Consider the following 8,148-nt stretch of genomic DNA (forward strand, 5'->3'; position numbering starts at 1 on the left):
CCCAGACCTACCACATATAGTCCCACGTCCAGCCACAATAACAGATCTGTAGCCCTTGTGGTGCTGTGGGTCAGGCTCTGATCTCTCCCATGGAAGTTAATTGAAGGTTGGTTGAAGAGTTAAAGTGGCGCATCCTATAGTGATTTCATATTTTGTGGAATAGATCCACGTCATTGGAGAGATCTATAGCTATATCCCCAGGTGGGATCAACGTAGAAAGAACGTACCATTCCCAGTTTGGAGGGGGGGGGGGTATCTATTTGCTTATCTATTTTTATTGTTTTTTTACTTGTTAAATGAAAACATAACATTATTTGTTCTCTCCTGGACTGTGAAGATGTAACGAGTCAGTCAGTGTTTCCTGAAGGATTTTATACAAAGATAAATCTGTTTGGTTCCAGCATCACTGGTGCATGTGTGTATAAAATTAAATTACAATTCACACATAACAACAGAACAAGTACATTCGAGATTGGCAAAGGAGATGTAGGTGTGGTCAGGGGACGGCTGGCAAATTTTAGCTCAGGGGGGAGGGGGGGGGGAGGGGGAGATTCCACTCAGCAGCCCATTAAGAACAATTTAAAGGGAAAAAAAATGCAGGTGGCCCAGTGACCCAGCCCATTGTAGCCCACTATGGGACCGGCCCAGCCTGACCCTGGATTTGGAAAAGAGGGTAGAGAGGGCCTAGCTTGTGAAAGCTTATCGTCTAGAGACATAGGCAAACCGAGGGGGGTTGCCTAGTGCCTGGAAAACCCCCTCCAAGCCTGGGGCACTGTATAATTGAGGTGGCTGGACCCTGACCCCGCTTCACACGGCTCTGCTTGAAAAGGGAGAGCTGCGTGCACCTAACAGTAGTGCACTCAGCATTGTCCATGTATATTATGGGGATAGGAAGAGTTGGAGAGCAGCCAAGCACTGTCTAAAATTATAGCCACGCCCCCATGCATGATGGTCACGCCCACTGGTGGCATGGTGTGGAAACCCCCCTCTACAAATTCTGCGTTTGCCCCTGAGAGGGAGAGGGCAATGGTGGGACAATGGGAGCTAGAGGGTCTCAGACTGGATATGGGACTGGATCTGGTAGACCATGCAGAGGGGCGAACCAGAGGATTTACTCTAGGTGCCGCCAGCAGCTTCCACAGCAAGAATGGATTTCACTCATCGGTCACTTTAGCAAACGCTACTTCTGTACTTGCTAATTAGCCGACTGCAGAGCTGTCTGGGGCAGGGTCAGTGTTATGATGTAGGGAACTGAGGAAAGCTGAGAGACTGACTGAGAAATAGTAGAAGTTGCAGGGTCCCCAAACAGCACCAAAGAAATCAAAATTCAAACATTCAAATTGTTATATACAAAAGTATCCTTTATATACCATTTATTGTCAAAATATCCAAAATAAAGATAAGACTAAGCAATTTTGTATTGATTGGCATAGCTCATTATTTGTGTTAACTGAACAGGGAAAATTACTTTTCAGCTGCCATTCCTGTTACTATTTCACAAAATTTTATTCCAGGCTGCTTACACAGAATTTTAATATTCTACTTCTCGTCCTCTTTGGGCCACCGTTTTTTAGTTATTTCTTAGTTGTATATAAGACAACTGACGTAGGCGTCTTACTGAAGGAGTGCCAGAAGTTTTGATATAGAAAGCAACCAAGTTTATTGATTTGTGTGTACATGGACCACCGAGGTTTTTCATGTAGCACACAAATACTTGATAGCTTATTTGTACACTGAAATTTAAAGTTGATATTTGTGTGCTACATGACAAAACAGTCAGTATTTAACTTATGTGCAAGAGAGAATACTAATTTGCACCCCTTGCATTGTAACATGGTTTTGTCCAGGAGACTTAAATAAGAAGTTTCTTAAGTTACGATCCTTAATGAATCAGGCCCCTTATGAGCAGAGCCATTATTAATGCCATTGCAGCTTAAAGTTTCAATAAGTAAGTGACATCACTGAGGCATAAGGCGAAATGTGTTTCATACCTCAGTAATCTCAATAGTTCCCTGTGAATTGAAAGGTTAAATATTGGGCAGCACGGTGGCTCAGTGGTTAGCACTTCTGCCTCACAGCACTGGGTTCATGAGTTCAATTCCCAACCATGGCCTTATCTGTGTGGAGTTTGTATGTTCTCTCCATGTTTGTGTGAGTTTCCTCCGGGTGCTCCGGTTTCCTCCCACAATCCAAAAACATACAGGTAGATTAATTGTCTGCTATCAAAAAATTGACCCTAGTCTCTGTGTGTGTGTGTGTATATATATATATATGTTAGGGAATTTAGACTGTAAGCCCCAATGGGGCAGGTACTGATGTGGGTGAGTTCTCTGTACAGCGCTGCGGAATTAGTGGTGCTATATAAATAAATGATGATTGGTCCCAGACACAAAATGGCTGCCTCCGCTTTGTCTAGGTGACAAGCACACTTTAAGGTTAATGGTTGTAATACATGTCAATTTTTTATTTATTTTTTTTACATATAATTGGTTACTTTTCTGGGCATTAAAATGAACTGTTGTAAATGTGTTCACAAATATGTAATGTTCAGATAGTATTCACCATGCAACTGAAATAGAATACTGCAAGCCAATTACACCACAAAGTAAAACACCTTTTGTACAAAGTGGGAGTGTAACTTTATACGTTACTATGGAAATAGAAACTGTTTTTCAAAACAAAATGGGCCATTCCTGAAATAACCCTAAACCAGGGTTTTCCTCATGTCAGAACAGATTGTTTCAGACTGTATTTTTATTGCAAACCTGTAGGCTGTTTAAATACATTCATGGGGAGATTTATCAAACCACTCTGCTTGTGACAGCCACCTCACTGCTTCACTGATCACCTCTTCTCACTCCCATCTCCAGGACTTTGCCTGGGCTGCTTCCCAGCTGTGGATTGATCTTCCACGTTCCATCAGGGTAGCATCTACTCTCAAAGGCTTCAAGCATGCCGCTAAGACTCATTTCTTTATTAAAGTCTATCAGCCCTCCTCCTAACTGCCTTGTCCCGACTCTCTCCCCCAGTTAGTACCACCCTATTTGTGTCTTCCCCTTTCCTTTAGGATGTAAACTCTCAGGGCCCTCTTTCCTTGTGTGCTCCTTCTACTATTCCATCACCCCCTGTACCTCTTGGCCTGCTTCCCTTGCCCTGTTTTCTTAAGCTTCGGCCTACTTCTCGCTGATTTCTACCATCACTCTCACTCATTGTCCCAGAAATAATTTGATTTGCATTACCATGTTACCTGTGTGTGTTTGTGTATATATTTTTGTTCTTCATTTTTTTTGTTTTTCTGTATCATGTTGTGTCATGGGTCACTGTTTTCTGTATATGTCATGTACGGCGCTGCGGACCCTTTGTGGCGCCTTTTAAATTTAAGATAATAATAATAATAATTTTCTAGAATAGACTAGATAAATGGTAGCTAGAATCTGATTGGTTGCTGTAGGCAACATCTCCACTTTTCCTTTTTAGAAGGTGTGATTAATCTACCGCTAAGGGTAATTTATGACATAATGCAGACGTACAGTGCATACGTCTTGAGCATATACTCTCGCCTGGCCACCATGTGGATGTACAGATGTGCGCCTCAATCCACTTTTCCGGGGTGCCTCTGTGCCAATGCTTTGTGCATCGATAGCCACTCTCTATTAGCCAGCATATGCAATACAATGCTATAATTTTACTGCAAACATTGGCTCTAAAAAATGTAAATACAAACATCTCAAGTTTTGAGAATGTTGAGTACATTTTTTATTTACTACAATATTATTTTAGGTTTCAAGCTCCTTTAAATTCTGTATTATTTTGACCGCTCCTGTTGGTTCATCCCTTACACTTATTAATTGCTCCTTGTTCTGCTCCGAGCACATCCTCACCACTGTTTCCCAGGACAGATGGATAAAAGACTCACACCCGTTTGTTATCAAGATTGTTCTGCCTTTATCCTGCTTATTTATCTCCCCATGGTATAAACAAACAGCTCTTTAAGCCAATTTTTATCTCATGTGTTTTTGGAGTACATTCCCTCCCTTCTGTGTTGGAACAGCTTCAATGATTTGTGTTCTCTCTGCTATTACGTTACATTGCAGCGATCTTTCCTTTCTGGAATGAGATCAGGGCATCCGAAAACAGGTATTTCCAAATTAAGACAAACAGAGGCTCAGTTCCAGATCCTGAAGTAACTTGTCATCAAATTAAGACCCTCTCCTCTGCTGTGTACTAGGGCTGGCAATATAATTCATATGCTTTGATCACTGCTAGATCTAAAGGCCAATACCTGCTTCTGATTCTCCTGGTTCTCTCTGCTGCATTTGACACTTTATCATCATCTATTTATATAGCGCCACTAATTCTGCAGCGCTGTACAGAGAACTCACATCAGTCCCTGCCCCGTGGGAGCTTACAGTCTAAATTCTCTAACACACACACACACACACACACACACACACACACACACACACACAGACACACACACACAGACTAGGGTCAATTTAATAGCAGCTAATTAACCTACTAGTACAGTATGTTTTTGGAGTGTGGGAGGAAACCAGAGCACACAGAGGAAATCCACGCAAACAGGGAAAGAACGTACAAACTCCACACAGTTGGGAAATCAAACTCATAACCCCAGTGCTGAGAGACAGAAGTGCTAACCACTAAGCCACTGTGCTGCCCTACTTGTGACCACTCACTTCTCATAAAAATGCTACATTCCCTAGGACTTCAGGACATTGTCCTATCCTGGTTTTCTTCCTACCTATCAAACTGCTCCCTCATAGTTTGTTTCTCTGGACCCACAAGTTCTCCGATTCCTCTATCTGTTGGAATACCACAACACTCCTTCCTAGGCCCACTGACATTTTCTCGCTACCACTTCTCTTGAAAAACGAATAAACTTCTGTGAATTTCAGTATTACCTCTATGTCGGTAACATCCAAAGTATCTACTTTCTCTGAACCTCTCACCATCTTTGTTTGCTTGTGTTACTGGATGTTTTTATGCCATTTAACCCTAGATGTCATCCAGCCACCACAAACCCAAAAACAGCACTAATAATCTTCCCACTAGTTAACAGATGCCTTCCTAACATCACTATATCTGTTGACAAAATGACAATAAATGTAGAAACATAGAGAGACCAGCACCAATCAGATGATGGTGTGTATTTTCAAGAATATTTCTATTGTAGTCAATAATATATGTTCATTGCTGCCAGAAATAAATAAAAGGGCTCTCGACAAAGCTCTAAAGACAAGCTAACTTTTTAACAGAAAGAGGATCTCAAGTCAATATGGTGAGGTAGATGCGGTAGTGGCGTATATTGGTGAGGATCATAACCGGCTACAGTCCCTTTAAAGAGACACCATGAAATGGAAAAACAACAGGATCAGAAGAATTCAACGCTGGAAGGAGCTCATTCTATGAGTTAGAAAGAGTTGAGGTAGTAGTATGTATTGGTGAGAAAGACAACAACTATAAAATGAAGACAGTGGTAAATAGTTAGAATAAGAGCAATGAAGAAATTTGAAGAAGATGTGTAGTAGTAATCCCAACCAACAATAGCAATGACTATTATTAAGAAAAAGGTAATGATGTGGGTAGTAGTTCCAAAAGCAAAAATTTATACATATCTGTAGGGAGTTTATGAGGCAGTTCAAGGCTAAACCTCAAGTTCAGGCCGGCTGAAGTATTGAGGATAACTGTAATGATTTCAGACTCTTGACCTCTGGAATGGACCTAAATTCCCTCTGGATTGGATATGAACTAGCTCTGGACCTCTGGAATGGACCTGAATTGTCTCTGGATTGGATATGAACTAGCTCTGGACCTCTGGAATGGACCTGAATTCTTTCTGGATTGGATCTGGACTACCTCTGGACTTCTGGATTGGGCCTGGATTCCCTCTGGATTGGATATGGACTACCTCTGGAATGGGCCTGGATTCCCCCTGCATTGGTTCTGGACTACCTCTGGACTGGACCTGGATTCCCTCTGGATTGGATCTGGACTACCTCTGGACCGGACCTGGATTACCTCTGAATTGGATCTGGACTACCTCTGGACCTTTGGATTTGGCCTGCATTCCCTCTGGATTGGATCTGGACTACCTCTGGATTGGGCCTGCATTCCCTTTGGATTGAATCTGGACTACCTCTGGACCTCTGGATTGGGCCTGAATTCCCTCTGGATTGGGCCTGGATTCCCTCTGGATTGGATATGAACTAGCTCTGGACCTCTGGATTGGACCTGGATTCCCTCTGGATTGGATCTGGACGACCTCTGGACCTCTGGATTGGGCCTGCATTCCCTCTGGATTGGATATGGACTAGCTCTGGACCTCTGGATTGGGCCTGGATTCCCTCTGGATTTGATCTGGACTATCTCTGGATTGGGCCTGCATTCCCTCTGGATTGGATATGGACTAGCTCTGGACCTCTGGATTGGGCCTGGATTCCCTCTGGATTTGATCTGGACTATTTCTGGATTGGGCCTGCATTCCCTCTGGATTGGATGTGGACTAGCTCTGGACCTATGGCAGCTTGCATTCCACCTTTGATAGTTTACTCTTTGGCAATGACAGTCTCTCCTCTGGGAATGGCAGTTTCCTTTGGGATTCTAGTTCTCTCTCATAGACTGGCAGCTCTTTGTAAAGGGCTGACCGCACTCCTTATCACCTTCAGTCTATTGCCCTCTCTGAATTTTCCTTTCTCTGCAGCACCCATCTCCACAATACTCACTCTCCCAGTGACCCATTGACTCTGTTTGATAAGGCTGATGTCCTGGGCTGCAACTCCTCTCACTCTCTCACTTCTCCTTTTATGACGCAAGCATCTCAGCAACTGGTGGGCTCTGACATCACTGTCCAACTCTTGTCTCCTCGGGCATGCTGGAAGGTGAATTTTTCAGTGCCTGGATAAGCGTCCAACCAAGGACCCAGCCTCCCAGGATTGATGAGTTCTGGGTTTGGGTTTCACATTTGTGACAGACATAGAGAGAACATATTGTGGAACTTAATTAGAGTTGCATTTACGTCTTTATTTTTATTGTGTAAGATATAGTTTTGAACTGTGCATGCACACTAGAAATGCACATCCATATAGTTATTTGCATATGATTGACTTGTGTCTCCTTATACCTGGAGATTCGGGATGGGGGGAGGAAAGGGGCAGGTATGTTAGATGGCATATGGGCGGTGTTAAATCTAACAAAAAATGGGTAGTAAATGAATTGTAAATGAATTGAACTACCAGCATATTGCTAGAGATGTAACATAAAAAGTAGCCAGTCATCACTATTATGCTGTGTATATATATATATATATATATATATATATATATATATATATATATATATAGCACTAACATATTCCACAGCAGTATATAATCAGAGAACTGTTTAAATCAGATTAGTCCTTGACCTGGTAGAATTTACACTGCAAGTTCCCTTCCAAAGCCACACAAACACATACACTCCCCTGGGCTAATTTAGTCTGAAGCCAATTATCATGTATCTGTATGAGAGGAAACGAGAGCACAAACCTCATATAAACATGGAAAAAACATACAAGATCCATGGAGACAGCATCAATGTCATGATCGCACCCACGGATGCTGTTCTGTGGAACTACAATGTTATCCACCAATAGATAGTGTCTCATTAATTATCATCAGTTATGTATATAGCGCCACTATATTACACAATATTTTACAGAGAATCATTCACAACAGTCCCTGCTCCATTGAAGCTTAAAGTCCAAAATATAAACATATAATAACCCAAAAAAATGTCCATTATAAGCTTCTGTGTCAGTACACACCTAAATAAAGATCAGACAAGTGGTAGTAACAGACCCGTAGCACATTATGCCGCATAAGTCTGTAACACTCATCCTTGTAACTAAAATAATGTATCTATATCTGTAACAAATATATGGTATAGAGTTATTATTGTTTTCTGTTGTGTTAAAGACTAATATTTACTGTTTACTTAGATTCCTGGCATATTTATGGTACAAAAATAGTGGTAGTGATCTCAGCATAACATATTAAGAGTCATTTATTAACATTACACTTGTACTCACATGGATTTACGGACCAAGATGGCCAGATCTGTGAGGGCGCAAACGTTTGGCCATCTGCTGGG

This window comes from Mixophyes fleayi, chromosome 5 (genome assembly GCF_038048845.1).
Source record: "Mixophyes fleayi isolate aMixFle1 chromosome 5, aMixFle1.hap1, whole genome shotgun sequence".
Classification (NCBI taxonomy): Eukaryota; Metazoa; Chordata; class Amphibia; order Anura; family Limnodynastidae; genus Mixophyes; species Mixophyes fleayi.